Source organism: Miscanthus floridulus, chromosome 18 (assembly GCF_019320115.1).
Source record: "Miscanthus floridulus cultivar M001 chromosome 18, ASM1932011v1, whole genome shotgun sequence".
Classification (NCBI taxonomy): domain Eukaryota; kingdom Viridiplantae; phylum Streptophyta; class Magnoliopsida; order Poales; family Poaceae; genus Miscanthus; species Miscanthus floridulus.
In genome coordinates this window covers 55220610-55242114 of record NC_089597.1, presented here as the reverse complement: position 1 = coordinate 55242114, position 21505 = coordinate 55220610, and the positions used below count along the sequence as shown (strand labels likewise).

The window sequence follows — 21505 nt, the reverse complement described above, 5'->3', positions numbered from 1 at the left end:
TTTAGCTTATTTTGCTTGTTATTCTCATATCTAAAGTTGTGGTGCTCCTATTGCTGTGAAATTTTTATGGTAGGCTACTGATGCTATATGTGTGATGTGGTAAATATTTCATGTTCATTAGATGTAGTATGGTTCAGTTAGTGATTTAACTTGATTAATGCTTGATAAATGTTTTAAATAAGTTATAATTTTTATGTAGGTGTAAAAATGGAAAATGTCGTTCCACTACCTTTGTATGATGTTGTGCTACCATAATAACATATAATATGGCTATATCTTTATATAAAATAATGATCTTTAGATTTATCTTGTTCTCACATGTTTTTTAATAATTAAGATTTGTCTTTTTCCTAGCAATTAAATTATAAAACCTGAGCATGTGAATTTTGTATAGTAGACATGTTTTGACAACATCTACCACTCATAAAAATATCAGTCCCCAAACTAGTTGTTCTCATATATCACTAAAATTTATATATATGTTTATTAGAAGAAAGGATTAATAAAAGCATAATTGTAGATAAAGCTTATAATTGTATTTGGTGATGCTTTGAGTGATTGATGTTCAATAAAGTGTTGCTAAGTATGTGTGTATGCCCTTTGTTAGCAAAACAAGTGAAACATCAAATTATTATATTCTAAAATGGCTGCATGTGCATTTTCTGATGTGATGATATTTTCATGATACAAATGATGTTTTCTATAGATATGTTGAATACAAAAGTTGTAGATAATTTCCTTATATTGCTTGTCCTGAAATTTCATGATTTTAGACCTGATGATTTAGGAGTTATAGATTTCACAAGTTTGCTCTCAGGTTTTGCATGTCCTTTGGATAGATCTGAATGATTGTATTGTTTGACTCATTTAAACATAAAATAATGTATTGGTGATAATAGGAGAAGTGTAGTGATTTTCATGATCATTATAAATTGTTAAAGATCACCCCTTTTGGTCTTCTAAATCTCCAGTTATGAGCTTGTGAAGCGGAGTGATAGATTCTATTCTAATCTGGACAGAGATGTCTTCTTTATGATGTTTGACCTAGTTAACTTTGGAATTAGCTTATGGTGTTTATCAAAAAAGTTGTGCATGGTTTGCTAAGCTTTCTAAAAAGTCTAGAACCACCTTGTTGTGAAAGCTAGAACTCAACTTATTGTTGTCTAAAGTTACATGTCAGATTCTGACCATGTTTTGGATAGAATTATTGCTTTGTGTGTTTAAGGCCAAATAATTATTGAATCACCTAAAGATGATAATAAGAAAGTTGTATATAACTTAATAATATTTATATAAAGTTAAGTATAATGCTTGTTGGATGGTTAGAACTCCAGTTATATATTTCTGAAGTTAATGTTAGCTTTCTGTCCTTATCGGTATAGACCTAAGATATTGGCATATTTGATCATGTTAACATATGTGTTAACTTTTGGAATAAATAACAAATTATAGACAATTTCATTAGCTTTCTATAAAGTCCAAGATCACTTTTATTGAATGATTGTAAATCCAGTTATGGTTGAAACACGTGACTGCTGTACTGTTGTCCAAATTTGTGTATGCACTTAAGTTGATTGCCCATTCTTGATGTTGCTGGTACATGCTCTAAATTATGTAGCCCTAGTTACTTAGTTGAATGACTTGCTCTCTAGTGCTTAAATCAATATGATGTGATCATTCTTCATATTCATGCACTTGCATCTTGCATCTCGTCTAGGTGCGCTAGATGAACCACATGAAGGACGTGATGTTAGAGCCAAACCCGAAGATGGAGTTTGGTGAATCCATCCAAAAGATGGAAGGACTAAGCAAGTGCCGAGATGGGAGATGCTCGCCAAGCAAGTGTCATCTAACAAACACTAACCTAGTGCTGGATCCTAGGCAAACCCCGGAGCATTCTAAGCCTCCTATGTTTTTACAAATATCACTTGAGTCCTTTATGTTTGATGCATTAGGTTATAAGAGTTGATTGGAACCACTTGTGCATAGAACTACCTTGTCCAAAATTATACCTTGAACCTGATGTATGTCCAGGATTGAATGTATGCTTAGCAATGCTTAGACCAGTAGAAGTCAGGTGATTTCCTGTCACCTGCGAGATATATGTGGATACCAAAGCACAGTTGACTCTGTTTTCTATCGTGGAAATAACCATGTGGATAAATAAAAAGAGACCATGTGGGATTATAATAGAGAGGCAACAAGACATGGAGGTCTTGGTGCCTATTTATCCCCATCTATGTCAGTTAAGGATCGATTCGTTGTACGTCCTCATGTCATGTTGAATGCATGTCTAACACTTAGTTGGCTGGATAAGTCGTTCTGACTGTGAAGCCGAGTAGCTCAACTCAGGCCGAGACCTGGTAAGTAAAAGTGCACACCCTGGTTGGTAGTGAGGATGTGCGAGGAGCCAATAGCGTGAGTCCAAGGGTAGGCTAGGCCTGATCTTCCTGGCAGATTGGTTGAATCTCTAAGGGTGCGGCGCTGATTGGACCCACGAAGTTGGTTCCTGAGTTGTACCAAAGGTGACCTAAGACTACCTTAGCGCAGGTATGTCTGGGTTTGTGTTAGGAATAACTCCCTAGCTGGGTTGGAATCGATTTGAGTCATCGTGTCTCCTGGATAGTGAGAACTTGACTGAGCAGCGGCAACATAGCGTTAATTGATGGAATTTGATGGTTTTGATGAATATGGAAATGTTACATCGGCTATGGTTACTATTGCATGTTACTAAATGATATTCCATATGTTTGGCACAGGTTAGTTGCTAATCTAGAGATGATAGCTATAATTAACTTGGTTACTGAATTATAAAATGTATAGCTCAACTAGTTGTTTTTATGCAAAATTTTGTCAAGCTAGCTCCACTTGTAAAGCCTTGCATACTCCTTGGTGTCACTTTATTTTTGGTTTATGATGGATAAGTCTAGCTAAGTATATTTGAGTACTCAGGGTTTATCCCACCATGTTACAGGTGAAGTTCTTGGTCTATTGAAGATGGTGGCTAACCGCCAGGTGGGCTCGGTGACTCTATATTTATTTCTCATCTATATGCTTTTATCGGAGGATGTCACTTATGCTAGCAATGTATTTGGAACTTATATTATTATAATCATTTGAAAGCTTATGTTGTTTTCACTAATCAGTTTTGAAACCCAAACTTGTATTATTATTTGTGAACTCATTGTAAACATTAGTTTCTGCTACAACTCTGTGTATATGATGTGTATTTGCTTAATCGCTCGATCTTGGTTGTGATGTTGATTTACCGAGGTCCTTCAGTGATACTCGACTGGACTATCAGGTTTATATAAGTGAAAGTATGTGCGCAGTCAACAGTGTTAAACAGGGGGCAGCCATACCTTCATCTTGTATAAATTGGGCAGGTTCGGTCACACTCCTAGCACCCTATGCTTCCTCTGGGTGGCCTACAACATGGAGGCTTGTAGCCTGCCAAATGGAGGACATCTCTGACACACCGGACCTGAAGACCAACGAGCGGCTGCATGAGGCAAGATGGCTTCTTCATGTTGCTTTCAAGCAACAGGCTAAGAGCTTTGCTTCCTGGCATCGTGCCACACTCTCTAGGCTATCCCAACCGATGACCATCGCCAACGGTGATCGCTCCTATGTGCACACCCTGCCGTTGGGTAGAAGCGGTGGTAACTCCTCTGGCAGCAACTCCGACCACCCATGGATCAGGGGTGCCAAACCCTAGCTGGAGTGAAGGCACGAGCTTTCCCCTCGGTGTCCCCCCACGCACCAATAGATCAGCGACAACCGCGACATCCGCGACACCATCGAGGCCAGGCTCCACACTTAGGCATAGTCCCATACTCCCAAGCGGAGGGGCAGGGGCGCCAACCTGAATCACTTTAGCCCCATGGCATTCAGAGTAGTGATCTAGGCGGCCCCCTACCCTAGGCAATTCAAGCCACCGACGCACATCTCCATGTACGACGACAAGACCAAGCCGAACCATTGGCTCGAGGACTACTGCCTCACCATGAGTGCTGGGGGTTGGATGATGACTTTGCCATCTAGTACCTTCCTCTGCTTCTATCGAGCTCGACCAGAGCTTAGCTCGAGCAGCTCGAGCCTGGTAGCATCCGCTACTAGGGCGACCTCTGCTCTGTCTTCGTCGGTCACTTCCAGGGTACGTACACTCAGCCCAGGAACTCATGGGACCTCCACAATTATAGGTAGAGGGCCAATGAGACCCTCCGAGAGTACATCTAGCGCTTCTCCAAGAAGCACAATGAGCTCCCAAACATCACTAACGCTAACGTGATTAATGCCTTCATCTATGGCACAACTTATGAGGTGTTCGTCCATGCCCTCGGCCGCGAGACCCCGCACATGATGCAAGAGCTCCTGGATGTCACCACCTAGTATGCCACCGGTGAGGAGGTTGTCCAGGCCAACTTTAGTGGCAAAGCCAAGCCTATTGGCCACCTTAGCAATGGGGACAGTGGTGACGACAACGCCTCATCCCAGCATCGCCGTGACAAGAGGAATAAGGACTGAGAGAGCAGTGAAAGATGGTGGTGCGACAGCTAACCACACCACCAGACAGCCACGTTGCGTGGTGCACACCTGAGCACTTTGAGAAGGCCTCGATACCCCTGCCCTTCCATTGGGGGTAGGCGAAGCACCTCCTAAGGATTGTGCTACCATCATGGCTACATCATGGCACCTTAGCCAAAGGGCAAGGCCTAGAAGCCTGCCCAAAGGCTGGAGCCGGTGGACGCCACGCCGGAGGACACATCGAAGTTCCCCAGGCCGATCGCTGCCTCATGATCTTCAGGGCTCCAGGCGTGTGAATCCCACCTGCAAGGCTGCATCACCGAGCAGAAGGTGAACGCCGTCCACAACCTCACCTGCCCCACGTAGCTCTGATGGTCTAGATGGCCATCACCTTCGACCAGGAGACACCCCGACCATGTTCCTCACCCAGGATGCTAGCCCGCTCTGGTCAGCCTATCGTGGGGACCACTCGCCTCACCAAGATGCTATTGGACTGGGGCAGTGGCCTCAACATACTCTATGCCAGCACCCTAGACAAGATCATGGGCATCCCGTGGAGCAGCCTGCGCCACAGCAAGGCGGCGCTCTACGGGATCATCCCGAGGAAGGAAGTCGTGCCCCTCAGGCACATCCAGCTCAACATCACCTTTGGCTAGCCAGACAACTTCTAGAAGGAGCCGCTCACTTTCGAGGTGGTCGACTTCCCCAGCGTCTAACATGCTCTCCTAGGTCAGCCATGCTTCACAAAGTTCATGGCCATCCCCAACTACACCTACCTAAAGCTAATGATATCTGGCCCCAAGGGGGTCATCACCATCGAGGGCAGCTTCGATTAAGCCTACTACTATAAGCAGGATTGCGTCACCCAAGCGGCTGCACTGATCACTCCCTATGGTCCCGAGGGCCCTGGCTGTGACATAGGAAGGGCACCAGCGAAGGAAGCAACCGAGGTGGTGGCAGCGCTCGGCCGACCAAGCATCGGTGAGGTGGCCAAGGCTCCTAGAAGCAGCGATGGCTTGGCTGGACCTTCCATCTAGGCGCTCGCCCCCCCAGAAGGGGTTGACCTGATCGAGGTGAGTTCTGTCCTTTTCCCATGAGGGAAGGCCATCACCGAGCCATCCGCCTAGAAGCTCAGCCTCCTGAGCTAGCACCTGCCTGCCGACCTCCTTTGTTGACCTACCTCTCCAACAACAAAAACCAAGATAAGTCCCATCCTCCTAACCCTCATGCTTTGCTTGTCTTGTAACTATCTCCTTTGTACCGAGCGACCCTAGTAGCCGCTCAGCTGTGCCAAAGGACAGACTAAGCTAACCACCCATTGCCCTCTTTGAAGGAGGACCACAATAAAAGGCCCCCAAGTGAGGCAAGGATGGGGCAGACAGAATGGGAGGACCGGACGAGTGGTCAGCAAAGCACTAACAGAACGGCCCTGACCGCCACGTTACTAGCTATGTCATCTTTCCCTTCTCTTGTGTCCATTTTGTTTAGTCATAGCTAGCTCCTTGTCTCTCGATCCTTCATCGAATCGCGTCTCCCAGCCCCATGATGGTATGGGACCCTCCAGAAGGGGCGTCGATGAGGGTTCTAAGGATGGCCCACCAGGCTTCAAGGCCGCCTGAAGCATCAAAAGTGTGAGGAACATTCACGGTAGGGCACTAGAGGCCTTAGCTGAGTCCTTAGAAGCAAAACCGGCCAACCATCGGATGATGTTAGAGTACCGACCTCGAGCCGCTCGTGGTGACCCAACGAGGGAGGCAACGAGCCCTCGAGCACCGATAAACGGGCTTGGGAACTATACGAGTGGCTTGGTCGGAAAGCCGAGGATCTCCCCTCAGGGGGACATGATTGGGGCACAAAACGACCGTAAACCTAGGGTTCTCATGGACTCACCTGGTAGCACCACGGGCGCGGCAATCTTGGCCACCGAGGCCATTGTCGTAACAGCCCATCCCAACAAGGGACCTAAGTTACCGAGCATGACTCGTGAGCAATGAGATTACAAACAAAAGTAATTTCATTTCATTACTTTGGGAACGACCCAATTACAATATACGGTGGCAAAAACTGTGATCTACTACCACCTATACAGCGGCAAAGACCGCAGGGCACGCCTGACCTCTGGGTCAGGGCCCTACGGTGCGCATGGTTTAGGCTGGTGGGCTGACCTCGGGTCTTTCTCCTCGAGGTCCGAAGCCGGGCGGCGTAGGCCGTCACCACGACAACAAGACTGAGCCTCCGCCTTCACCGGGATGGGGGCCCATGGTCAATGCGTCGTGTTCGCCTTCTCCCGTTGGACGGCAGAAGGAAATTCCAGCGATACCTTGCTAGAATCCTTCTACCCTCTAGGGGAGGGAAGCACGACAAACGCATCCAGCGTCACATCGTCGCCCCTCCCTCGCTGGAATCCTTCCACTCTCATGGGAGCGATCACCCCACGAGGCCAGCCAGGCTAACTTAGAGGGAGACATCGCACTTCATTGTCACCATGGCCGCTAGAAGTTGGATCTGAGAGGAAGAAGAGAAGGAGCCGGACGAGGGATAGAAGGCTCCGCGTCCACGGGGCTCCCCTTTATAGCCCCAGTCGATGCGCTGTGAGCAGCTCCAGGCCCTCCGATCAGCCATCGACGGCTCAAGAGGCCTCGAGGAACCTGCCAGGCACCCCATCAATCCCCGCAGCACGCCATAGAGCGGACGCGTGATGGTGTCCGCGCAGTAAAGGCGGAGTCAGGAGGGCATTGACAACGAGTCAAGTCCCGGCTCCACTTTCCACCAAGCGTGTCGCCCACTCCACGCACACCTCCACACGGGACTTGAGGGGATCCGACTCTCCTCGGGCCCACCAGCCGCCATCAACGGCCCAGATCCACACGCACCAAGTGCCACGGCTTCTCCTTCACCAGATCCACTCCACGTGGCCTGATGTCCCATCTCCCAAACGAAGTGGGACGGCGCGGGAGTGCATGCGATAACTCCTCCGCCAAGCGCTGCAGCCTAGGCACCATCAACTGCCTATGCAAAGTGTCAGCGGGAGGGACACGCCTAGAAGCCACCACTCCCACTGGCAAGGAGGCCCCACAACAGCCTCGGGGGCTGCGCTGGCTCCCCAGACGGAGCAACCTGACCCCCTGATCTACGGGCGTCCGGACGACGCACCCCTAAAACCAACCAACTCTCCAGAGTTGGGTCGGGAGCCACTGAGCGGTGGGCCCAACGAGGGTCCCCCGTCCAAGCTCGGCGCGCTCCCTGTGCCCGACCTATGGCCGCAGAAGTTTGGCCCAAGAGGGCCAACCCGAGAGGATCGGGTCATGCTACCGAAGCCCCTAGAAGGGCATGACGCGCCGGGTGATCAGGCGGCCCCGAGCCAAAGCCTAGACACTCTCGATCACCCGACCCACGACAGGCTCCGATCAAAAAGAAAGGTGCCCCGGGCCTAAGGTCGGTAACTCCCAGACGAGTTCACCAAACCCTCGCTCGGGCCAAAGACCTACGCGACATAGGACCAAAAAAGGGGTCAGCACCACTATCGCTCGGCCTCAACAGCCGAGCACCCCGTCACACTTGGGGAGAGGGACCCACGCAGGGCATCGCACTCTCGTCAGCGGAAGCCCATCCCTGCCGTAGCTAGCTCGGTCACCAGAAGATCGAATTCAGCCCTTCGCCGCCAACACGAACCAGGCCAAGTGAGGCCACGAAGGGCTCGGGGGCTCCTGACGAGATCCTAACATATGGGTATGTTAAGCCTCGGCATCAATGGTTTCCGATCAAAGAGCCTTGGAAACTTGCAGACTGTTCGCATTTGGCAAGGCAGGGAGGATGGGAACTATAGATGTATCCATTCATTGAAAGATTATAGTGCTGCGGTACTAATTTATCTGGATCTTTGCTCCTGCAATGATGCGCATATGTTTAGTTCCTCTATTTTTCTTGTCTTCGGAGCTATGGTTTACACGAATTCATTATTCCTTTCCATGTGCATTCAGATTGCCGTTGCTGTAAATATAGATTTATCATTGCTTACAATTTCAACTTTTTATTGATTGACCAACTTCTTGCTTTGAAGTAAAAAATGAATGGATTGAGATAAGTTTATATAAGGTATAATTTGCAATACATTTTCTGATTGCTAAAAAATTACACCTTTAGCAAAAGTCACATGTTTTTCATCCGTCCAGTTTTCTTTGTTGCACCAAGTTCTTCCGGCTCATTTTACATAAAATTGATAATGCTCCCTTTCTTTGTTCTTTTTCCATACTTGTTATGGCAGTCCTTTGCATTAAGTGTCCATCCCTTTTCTTCTTATAAGTAATTTTGTTATTTAAACCCAGGTTTTCTTTTCTAAATTTATCAGGTTGAAGCAGTTGCAGTCCATGGGACTCAGAATTACTTTGTGACTGTTTCCAAGGATAACTCGTGGTGCTTCTATGATACTTCAACAGGATCTTGCTTGACACAGGTTTCCTATCATGCGTGTGTGTATATATATACATATAGATGTGTAAATATATACGTAATACTCATTTTTGTCAGGTTGATGAGGCTTCTGGAAGAAGAGGGTTATTCATCTGCATCATTCCATCCATATGGTCCTATCCTTGGTAACAGGAACTACTGATGCCTTTGTCAAAATTTGGGATGTGAAGACTCAGGTATGACATGGTATAAAAGTATCACTTCCAATAATGTTTTTAGGTGATCTTGCCTTGAAACACCTTTGCTAATGAACCATTTATTTTCTGTAGTCAATCGTTGCAAAGCTTGCAGGACATGTCCGACCAGTCACAGCTATGTCGTTCTCTGAAAATGGTTACCTGCTAGCGGTGTGTATATATTTCCACAAAGAACATGCACAACGTTGAATTTCTTTATTGGTCTTGACATTTTACCATTGTTTTGCATACTGCTGCTCCTTGATGGTGTCAAGCTTTGGGATCTTCGGAAACTTAGAAATATCAAGACCTTCTCTCCCTATGATTCAGACACACCAACCAATACTGGTGAGGAGCTTATTAGATTGACGCTAATAATGGCATGTGGTTTGATTGGGTATAACCATATGATGCGCAACTTCTTTTGTCCTGCAGTGGAATTTGATTTCAGTGGAAGCTATCTTGCCATTGGTGGTTGTGATGTAAGGTATGTTCTAGTAAAGCTGTACTAGTCCGTTAGGGTTCTTGATTTCCTCGCACTTCTACTGAGGAGGAATCCTATGTTCAATACAGACAAGCAAAATAGACATCCAGTTTGGAGGCTGGTTGGATTTTCTCTATTGGTCCTTTAATGGTTGTGCTACATCTTGCATTCATTTCAGCATTATTCCTTAATATTGTACAATTTTTTAGTTTCAAATTTGTTGTTTTGGTACAGTCTTGCTTACTCCATGAGTATCTATTCTTGGAATGCAGTGCTTTACGTTGATTCACTGCATGGCACAGTGGTCTTACTGATAGACAATTTTTCGAACCCTCAGTCGTGTATCTGCGTCATTATGTTTTTTTAATGAACTCCATAACTCCATATACCATGATATAGTCAGCCAGATGTCTTATAGAAAATCATCTTGATCGTCATATTATTTCATAAAACTGAAGGTTACCTTCTGTCTGTTTTTGTAGGGTCTACCAAGTAGCCGATATTGAGGTCGATTGGAATGTTATGAAGGCTCTACCTGTTCTAGGAAAAGGTCTGTCAGTATTTCTACCGGTCTCTTGATTGCTATTACTACTCGGTCAAGATTAACTTTTTTTTTGCGACCAAAGAAGAATTATATTAGATAATAGCTGGGTACATCAACACGTTACAAGCACTCTGGATTACACAAATATCCAGAAACTGTTTTTTATCTAAATTGTACCCACACTGTGAATAGCTCCAGATCTCAAAACCAAGCCTAGCTTTGTAGTATGGATGACCGCACAGGCAAACACTCGGCAAAAGGCCTGAGAACAGATACCCAACGAGCGACGGCCAACATTCATATAGGTGGAGTTGAGAAACTTCATCTTACTGGTGTCTTCCTTCTTCTTGTTTCTGCCACCGAAGAAAGAGTAAGACTGATCTAAAATTTATTCTCCCTGGTCCTTCATCGTGGCCAGATCTAACCACAGTAAAATGGAGAAGAGACCGGGGAAAATTATTCCATGGCAGCGTCACCATCTCCGCCTTGATGTCACCATACGAAAATAAAAGTCTCCATGTCGTCATACCGGTAAAGATGCTGACGCCGTAGTTGTCGCCCCCATCTTCAACAGATCCGCCATGGAAAAATGATTCCACACTGCCCTCTCGTCGTCCCCGTAGAGATTGAGGAGATAAATCCCCAAAACCAAGAAACTTGGCATGTTGAGACCCTAATGTTAGGTTGATCTCCACCAAGTCGGCCCGCCGACCAACTTGGGCCCTGATCCGCGCCCTGGTCAGGGGCGCCCAACCAAATCATGGTTGGTGGGCCCCCGTCGCACTGTGCTATATAAAGAGATGGGGCCGGTGGCTCATGGTACGAGGTTCACCGGTTTTGCCAAAGCAGCACACCGATAAACCCTAACCGATCTAAGGGAGCGCAGCAGTGGCGGGAAGCGCCGCTACTATCCTCTTCGACTTGTCGTCGCCTGCGCCGCCACTCTCTGGACCTCACCGCGCCGCCACTGACCCGGGTTGCACCGACACCGTCGCCATGGCAAACTCCTCCGCCAAGCCCACTGATGGTCAGGTACCTCTGCACCCCTCGCTCTCTCTCTCTCTCTCTCTCTCTGTCTCTAGTTCCTCTCTCTAGTTCATGTTCTAGGTCTGATCTAGGCTTGTTCATTCCAAATTGAAAAAGGAATCACCCGCTAGATCTACTCCTAGACGATCCTAAGAACTAACAATGGTATTAGAGCCTCCTAGGTGATAGATCTAGATCGGGGTAGTTTGTTTTTTAGCAAGTAGGAGATGAATAGATTGGTTTGAATCGAGCAGAAATAGACTAACCCTAACCCTAACCCTAGAAGGGGAAAGGATGAAAAGGGGGAGGAACCTACCTTGTCTTCCTCGCCGCCGTCGACACCGCCGAGCGCGGGATGAAGTACCCGCCGCCACTTCATCGGCACGCGGGAAAATGGCTGAGCCACCCTCATCGCCGTGCGTGCGAGCCCTGGCCGAGGGTGCCACTACAAGCCCGCTCGACGACGGCACGTTCACCCTCAAGCGAACACTCGCGCCGGCGAGGGGGCCTACGGCGGCACCGACGTTCTTCCTCCGGTTGCGCTGTGGGTGGCCGCCGCTGCCTTGCTTCGCGCTAAGAGAGGGAGAGGGGAGAAATGAGCTAGGGTTAGGGGGCCGGCTGTGGTGTGGTTTTGTTTTGCCAAAGTGCACGGACAACCATCGATACAGATCCGACGATCAGCAAAACTCTAGGCCAGATACGGCCCATGCGGGAATGAGAAATCCTAGCCCAGGCCTAGGTTGTGGCCTGGGCACGGGGAGGGCAGTGCGCGTGGCTGGGCCGCGGCAGCACACAACGCACGATGGGCCTTGGGCCGAATGCACAGTAACTTCTCTGATCTGTTTTATTCCTTTTCAGAAGCACATTTTGATGAATTTGTTAAGTTTAGATATTTCATCTCTACTCAAATTTGAACCAACGGGATAATTTGTTTATAGAGTAGATAAGTACTCAGTGATGCTTCTAAATAAGTATCAATTTCTAGAATATTTCATGTTTTCGCTGCTATGTTAATGTTTCATCCTCTAATTAAATTAGAACCAACGGAAAATTTTAATTAGAGGAGTAGTCATATTTGTTTAAGTTAAATTATGATATTGTTATTTTTCTAACCAACATTGATGATAACAATATTATAAGTTTATTTATGAATTTTATACATTAGCTCTATTTATGTCCAATGGTGATGTAGAGTTTATGTAGAAGCACATTGTATGTTTTAATTTTGACCAACGTTAAATTACGGCATGCAATTATCATGTCAAATGTTACTCACTTTCTCTAACGTTGTTTTTAGGATACAAACCAATGATGTTTATCTCATCCATTCCTCCTCTCAATGGAAACAACTATAACACATGGCGAGAGAAGCTTGAGATAGCACTTGCGCTATTCGACAATGATCTAGCACTTACCTCTCCCTGTCCCACTAAACCAGTGGACCCGGTAAGGGAAGCAAATGAGACTGGTGCAGCTTTCGCTACTCGGAAGCGTGACCATGCATCAATGAGAATGACGTACGATCTTGATCGTGCGAAGTGGGATAGTTCAAACCGCAAGTGTTTGATGGTGATTAAGGGCTCCACTGAGGATCCAATAAGGGGTTTGATCCCAGAATATACCACAACCACTAAGTATCTTAAGAAGGTGGAGAGTCAGTTCATTGGCTCTTCAAAGGCTTATGCAAGCACTCTCATTAAGAAGTTAGTCAATGAGAAATACATGGTGGAGGGATAAGAGAGCACATATTGAAGATGAGCAACACGGCATCCAAGCTTAAGCCAATGGACTTAGGGCTCAAGGATGAGTTCCTAATTCATTTGATTTTTGCTTCTTTGCCCAAAGAGTATGAAACCTTTGTTGTTAATTACAACTTACAGCTAGATAAATGGGACATTGAGAAGCCCATTGCCATGTGTGTGCAAGAAGAGGAGAGGCTTAAGAGCTCACATGGTGACTCTATCACCATGTGAAGGAAAATAAAAAGAAGAACTTTAACAACAAGAATGCTAAACCACAAGGGAAACCTCAGTGGGACAATAGCTCCTCTAAGCAATAAGGAAAGGCTCCACAGAAAGATCACCATTAGAAATCCAACTATGTTTAAGTAGACAAGGACACCTGCAGATGGTGCCACAAGACTCGACACTACAAGAAGGATTGTCCAGACTTCCTAAAGCACCTGATGAGAAAAGGTGTGAACATTATTATACTTATAGATGAGTCATTATATTTAAGTTATGCAAAATCTACTTGGTGGATTGATTCAGGCGCAACTATTCATGTTGCAAATTCATTATAGGGATTCCATAAGAGGAGAAAGACACATTAAGGTAGCAAATGGATTCAAACCTGAAGTGGAAGCCATTGGAGACCTCCCATTAGAATTAAATGATGGCTTTGTACTTAAGCTTTTAGATGTCCTTTATGTACCCTCTTTGCGTAGGAACTTAATAAGTGTCTCACATTTAGATAATGATGGATATGATTGCCATTTTGGTAATGGCTAATGTAAGATTGTGTTTACTAATAAGTATGTTGGTCTTGTCTTCCGACAAGACAAGCTTTATTTGTTATCACTTTGTGAAAATATGAATGTTGTGAGCACTAATAATGAGAATGTCTCCTTGTCTATGAATGTAAGTAATAAGCAGAAGAGAATTCATGATGTATCATCGAAATTATGGCACTGTCGTTTAGACCATATTTTGAGGGTGAGAATAGAACGATTGATTAAGAAATCAATTCTTCCGCCATTAGAATTTTCAGATTTAGAACAATATATTGATTGCATTAAAGGAAAGTATGTTAAGAAAATAAAGAAAGACGCCAAACAAAGCGTAGGAATTTTGGAAATAATTCACACAGATACATGTGGTCCTTTTCCTGTGAAAAGTGTAGATGGTTATGATTCATTTATAACATTCACAGATGATTATTCTTGTTATGGCTATATTTATCCAATTAAGGAAAGATTAGAAGCATTGGATAAATTTAGGATATTTAAGGCTGAAGTAGAAAATCAGCACAATTTAAAGATTAAGGTAGTAAGATCCGACCATAGCGGGAGTACTACGGTCGACATACCCCATATGGCCAAGTTCCTGGATCTTTTGCAAAGTTCTTATAGGAAAATGGCATAGTTGTCCGTACTCTACTCCGGACGAGCCTCAGCAGAATGGAGTAGCTAAAAGATACAACCGTACATTAATGGATATGGTGAGAAGTATGATAAGTTACTCCACTTTACCAATAAGTTTGTGGATAAAGGCGTTAAAAACCGCCATTCATATTCTCAATCGAGTACCAAGCAAGTCGGTGCCTAAAACACCATATGAGTTGTGGACAGGAAGGGAACCCTCACTTAACCATTTACGTGTGTGGGGCTGTCCAGCTGAGGCCAAAGATTTAACCCAAACATTGGGAATCTAGAATCCAAGACAGTCAGTTGCCATCCAGATAAGTCAAAAGGTTATCCTTTCTACTGTCCTGACAGACATACGAAGTTTGTAGAAATAAGACACACTGTGTTCTTGGAGGATGATATGGTCAAGGGGAGCAAGGTAGTGTGAGAAATTAACTTTGAGGAGAAGCGGGTATACGTGCCCACTCCGATGGTTCAGGAGCCATTTTTCTCGCTACCTGTTGCTGCTGCACCAATAGTACAGGACACTGCAGTGACAACACCTGTTGTTAGTTCTCCCGTAGCAACAATAAATGAACATGAGGAACCTATCCTTCAGGATCCTATAGAACCCGTTGTCGCACATGAGTAAGAACCACAATAGCCCCATATGGAACAAGCACCAACTAATGAGGCCCCTAGAAAACTAGTCATTCCTGATGACTACGAAGTCTATGAATGTGAAGAATTTCAAATAGAGGGTGATCCCACCTCATTTGAAGAAGCCATGAGAAGCACTCACTCGTCGAAGTGGCTTGAAGCTCACCTGGTGAGCTCACATGCTGGCGGTGACTGGGCTAGAAGATCCTGGCCGCGCACGCCATGGCTCAGGGTTTTGTGCTTAAATCATGTCCACATGGACGGCCACGTCAGCTTCTAACCCTCCTCGTGTCTATTTTGGACCTTGATGAGATCACTTAAATACATTAAGGAGTCAAACGTGCGATTTCATAGTTTGAGGACTCTGATGAAATTCACTCAATACTTTAGGGACCGGCCATGCAGTTTACTCATATATATATATTCAGTAGCCAGCTACAAAATAAGTTATTCTGTAGCCACCTCTATTTACGATAATTTTATATACTAATTTACGGTAGTTGGGTTACTATAACACATGGGGATATTTACCATAACGTTATAGTAAATCACTTAGTAAAGAGTTACTATAATCTCGTAAATCAACATAGTAATTATCATAACTCAAAGTGGCTACAGAATAAGTTATTTTGTAGCCAGCTACAGGCTAGTAGTTATATATATATATATATATATATATATATATATATATATATATATAGGGAGAGGCTATTCAGCAGCCGGCTACAAAATAAGTTATTCTGTAGCCACCTCTATTTACCATAATTTTATATACTAATTTACCATAATGTCAATACATATTTACGATAGTTGGGTTACTATAATACATGGGAATATTTACCATAACGTTATAGTAAACCACTTAGTAAGGAGTTACTGTAAATCTCGTAAATTAACATAGTAATTAACGTAACTCAAAGTGGCTACAGAATAAATTATTCTGCAGCCAGCTATAGGATAGTATATATATATATATATATATATATATATATATATATATATATATATATATATATATATATATATATATATATATATATATATATATATATATATATAGAGAGAGAGAGAGAGAGAGAGAGAGAGAGAGAGAGAGAGAGAGAGAGAGAGCAACCCCCTTCTTCATACTTGGGACAGAACCGTAGTGCGAGGAGGAAGCAAAGGAAAGCTCGAACAATTTCTCAGAAAATGCAAATCTAAGGGGACGTTTTACTGTTAATTCCTTTAAAGGAGACTCTACAAGGTAACTACATGTCATTTTCTAATATTTTAAGGCAAATCTCAATGGGAGTTTCATGCACATTAAATATGCTGACATAACACTGTGTTGATGAAGAGAGAGATAATGAAAGTTTCATGGGAATGGAACTCTTCTATACTATTTCCAAAATATGAGTGTATTGAAAATCAAGCCATGAAACCTCCACTGAGACTGACCTAAAGATTTAGTGCTGGATTATATGATTAATTTGGTTCTTGTTTTTCTCTCTCTTTGCATAGTGTATGTATGTCCTTTGGACGTTTATCTATATTTGACCTTTGTCAAACTTTCAACATTGGTCATCAATATCTAAAATTTTATATAGACTGATAACACAAAATTAATATTACTATATTTATTATGGAAAATTCTTTTATACTTTATAAATTATTTTTTATAATATTTTTGTCAAGGATAAGAAAGTTTAATCTAAGATAATTTTAAATGACTTAATTTGTGATCGAAGAAAATGTTTAACTAGAGAATCCTCAAGAAAAAGATATTGCTAATATATGTTTCACTTCGAGTAATGTAACATGGTATAAGAAACCGTTAGATTAGATGGCTCGGAGTAAGGCTTTGATAACAGTACTTATGGCTCAACGTTTCCATTATTCAATCAATTTGGACTATTTGTTGGTGCATGACGATCAGCCAAAGAACTAGACATTAGTTGTTGATTAAGAAACTACTAATCAGTATTAGTGGACGTCGAAATCAAAGAATGTAACATATATATATATATGACAATATATTTCTGGAGAGCTGGTGACGACAACGTCACAGTAGTACAACATTGACACGTCGGCGGTTCAGCCGCCGCATGACACATTGACACGTCACACGCAAATTTTAGGTTTTCTTTGACTTCAAGTTCAACTAGGCACGCGTACACGGTTTAGAGCTTACGGTCAGATACCATGAGATGAATATATCGGCTATAGACGATGGCCAGGTATCACTGCTACAATAACAACAACATTTACCGGCCCATCACTGTCACAATTTAGAAAATAACAGTAACAAAAGTATCACTATCAGTTCATAAAAAAATATTAGTCTTGGATAATAAAAATCAACTAACAATGATAAATAATTATTGCCGTTGATTAGTAGTGTAACCAGACAATGATCCATGATTCTCCATCCTCGATATTTTTATTTAATATGCTTAACTCCACTTTCGGTCGGGCAGCATCTTGGCCTTCACTCCGGCTCTCTCCCTCACTCTCCCACCATCTCTCTCTCTCTCTGCCTTTTCCTTTCTCCTCCCAGCCCTCTCTCCATGACAACGTGGTGGGCGTAGGTGTGTCCCTGACATAGGGTAAAGGCATAGGCGTTGGCGGCACTCATAGCATAGGACACAGCCGCAGCAGTGGGTCTGGCTGCGGTGGCTCAATGTGAGGCACGGTGCCAGCCTTAGCGCTAGTGGCAGATTTGAGCCCATGAAAGGCCTTAAAGTTACCATGTCTTATCTCAATAGTACACATTTGCTTTGTATCACACGACATTTCATCTATGTTTGAGTTGTCATATACTAGGGCCCTGTTTAGTTTCCAAAAATTTTTGCGCAGTACTCGTCACATCGAATCTTGCGGCACATGCATGGAGTACTAAATGTAGACGAAAAAAAACTAATTGTACAGTTGGGTGAGAAATCGCGAGACGAAACTTTCGAACCTAATTAGTCCATAATTAGACACTAATTACCAAATACAAACAAACGGGCTACAGTACCCAAAACCAAAAATTTTTGGCTTCTAAACGGGGCCTAGGCTAACACACTCGTCAATTGGCATGTCATCTACTTTGTCGTTCCCAATGTCTATGCCATCATCATCTTCCTCGATCCAATATAATGTTCCATACCTCTAAGAGCCACCGAGTTAGTCCACTTCCTATTTACAACATCTGATGGAAAACATGCCTTGTCACTTCTTCCTCCTCTATATATATATATATATATATATATATATATATATATATATATATATATATATATATATATATATATATATATATATATATATATATATATGTGTGTGTGTGTGTGTGTGTGTGTGTGTGTGTGTTAGACTCTATCTTTGTAGAGAGTACATCCATCCATGGTCCATCAACAATTTAACAACCCCCCCCCACCCCCCCCCCCCCCCCCCCCCCCCCCCACCCACCCCACACACAGACAGAGAGAACATACAACAAAAAAACTCAAAGACAGCTATCAGTCAGCTACATGGAGGAGTCGCAGGACGCCTTCGATTGAACACTGCTAACTACAAGGTGTTAATTAGGCTCATTTAACATATAGAGTACTCTGTATGATGTATGCATTCTTGCAAACTTACAATAAGAGGGTTAATCTTCTTTTCTATTGCTTCCTTTTTTTCAAAGATAGTTGGGTGTACTTTTTTGAGATGCATTCTATTTATCATCATATCATACGCTAACTAATTTGTTCTTCACATTTGCAGACTGGTTAGCTCTTTTTTTTAAGAAATGCAGACTGGTTAGCTCTTGTATAGTTGGATCTTGGTCCAATTAATGAATTATTTTAAGGTGCTTCAGCGGACTGCTATTCTAATCGATCTAAGGTTTCCCCTCGTCAGGTGCACTAGTAGAGAAACGACCTTTGATCCACTTCGAAATTTGGCTTTAGTCCCGGTATTTTTTATGTCCGGGACTAGAGAAACCTTTAGTCTCGGTTGGTAGCTCCAACCGGGACTAAATGTCCCTGCCCAACGGCTAAAAGTGCGAGAATTTTTAGTCCCGGTTTGAGACACGAACCCGGACTAAAAGTGTGACTTTTAGTCCCAGTTTGAGACACCAACCCGGACTAAAGGTACCTTTAGTCCCGGTTTGTGTCTCAAACCCGGACTAAAGGTGTCTCCAAACTAAATTTAAAAGGAAAGAGTATCTTATCTTAGTAAGATGTGTGGTGGTAGATGAGATGGTAACGCGTGCAAGAGCTGAAGTGGGAGGTCGTAGGTTCGAATCTCCATAGTTGCAACTTTTTTTTACCCAATAAACACCTCTAGTCCCGGTTGGAGGAACCGGGACTAAAAATCAAGACCTTTAGTCCCAATTTTGTAGTCCCGGTTCCAAAACCGGGATTACAGGGGGTTGAGAACCGGGACTACAACTCGTTTTTCAACTAGTGGTGACGGCTGGGCCTTGGTGGGCCTACGGGAGTGTGCGGGCTGCGGCCTACATGGGAGTGGAGAGGGGCGAGCGGGGTGGGTGCATGCTGCGGGTTTTCGGTTGGAGATGCAGCTGGGCTGCGCAGGAAGGAGCCGTCTGGGCCACGCGGGTGGTTAGGGAGAGAGGAAAAGCTATGACTTAAGAAGGGGAAAAAGGAGTGGACCGAACTAGGTGGCGGATCGGGGCAGACTAAAACCGTAGCGTTAGCATAGGTAGTTTTATGGATTCTCAAAAAAAGTTACTGAACTTTGATATCTAACACTACCAACATATGGATAGTATGAAAACTAAAGTTACTATTGAGACTTGCGATCTCAGACGGTGAGGAAGTGGTAGGGGCCTCCGCCCAATGAGTGCAGTAATCGGGCGGAAGCTTTGGAAGGGTTGGCACGGCAAGTGGGCGTGTAAAGGAGTGACACGTAATACCGTGGTTTCATTAATACATTCACCCAAACTCCCCGTACTGTTACAAGTGCTCCCTATTTATAGGGCTCAACTATCGCCTTTGCGGTGTTTACAACAGTGCCCCTCAACTGCTACAGTGCATTCTGGGAATATTCCTCTACTTGCTCTTCGTCTCGGGGGTAATCTTGCCACGCCGCCATCAGATATTGGGCCTGCGTGACCAACCGGCCCAGCGGACCTCAGGATTCGTTGATGGGCCTTTGGCCCTCCGCCGTCGTTCTCTGCCCTAGGTACGCCGAAAGCCACCGACCTCCGACGCCCGGTTCAGTCGTGCTCCTGCTCGGGCCTCCGCCCATATGAGCAGAGGCCGAACCGGAGCGCCAGCGCCGTCCATGAGCGCATTCCTTTGCTTACTAGCACACACATATTAGATGTTGGCATTTGATTAGCCTATCAGTGGGGCGGCTTCCGCCCTCTTCGCCAGAGGTGCCTGCACGCCTAACGGGCGGAGACTGCGCCGAGGTTGCACGCAGCGTCCTACGAGCACAGTCTAAGAAACTATCATCTTTCTAGGGTCAGGGTCTGGAGGCATGGTGGCTGGGCCTTCGCTTAGGTGATCGGTCAGAGACGTCTCTGTGAACTGCTGACCGCGTAGGTCTTCGCTACTCTCGGAGGCCGTGTTACAACAGTTCCCCCCTTTTGAGACCACGGTCCGCTTGAGCGTGTCGTGAGCTCAAAGCGCCTTAAGCGAGGACGTCCACGGGGGCGGAGACTGCGCGTGGTCATGTCTCCAACCAATCCCCGCTGGTTCCCCCCTAGCCCACTCTGGCGTGGCCGCTGGTCTTGTTAAGGTTGCCGTTGGGCTACAAATCTAGCCGTTGTGCAGCTTGCAACTTATATAGGGGTTACCGTTGGGCGATGGGCGAACTATCTGGAGATGACCGTTGGGCGACAGGCACACTATCCGGGGGTGACCATTGTATGGCGAGAGCCGAACCACCCACCCGCGGCCTATATAAGGGCGGTGTTGGTGGCGGGGTCCCCCCCCCCCCGCACGAGTCATTCGTTTTCGTTGCAATGCCAGAAATTGTTCTGTGCTTTCTTTGCTTTCACTTGAGCTGCCTTCGCGCGTTCCTTCTTTCCGCTTGCGCCTTCCTCCCAGGTTACCACCGCGGTAGCTTTCTTTTCCGCCTTCGCCCATACTCACCGGCCCGCCTTCTTCGGACCCTATCGCCACCTTCTTGGTGTTAGGGCAGGCGGCTGGAGTGCGTGTTTTGAAGAGTGCATGGTTGCCTCAGCCTCTGCGCTGGAATTTGAGAAGCTGGTGGAGGAGGATTTGGGGAGTGTCTCTGCCTCTGTCGGGGACCTGATCGCTGCAGATCCCAAAGATATGGCGATTAATTCATGGGATTTTGGCCCCTCGTCCATTACTGATGAGGCGGTTGCAGAGATGATGAAGGAATCTTGTTTTCCTTCTTCGAGGGTAAAAATCCCTCCACCTAGCCTGACTGTTCCGGAACCGGAGGAGGGATATGCGATGGTGTTTCGGGACTTCTTCACTTGCGGCCTCCGCCTTCCTTACATCACCTTCCTCCGCTGGGTGTTGGAGACCTTCAATGTCCAGCTCCAT

General features: G+C 45.1%; 1 pseudogene; it reads left to right on the top strand.

The window, feature by feature from the left end:
- Positions 1 to 12964, top strand: part of LOC136523871 (pre-mRNA-processing factor 19-like) — a 67714-nt pseudogene extending 54750 nt beyond the window's left edge.
- Positions 12965 to 21505: the final 8541 nt, after the last annotated feature.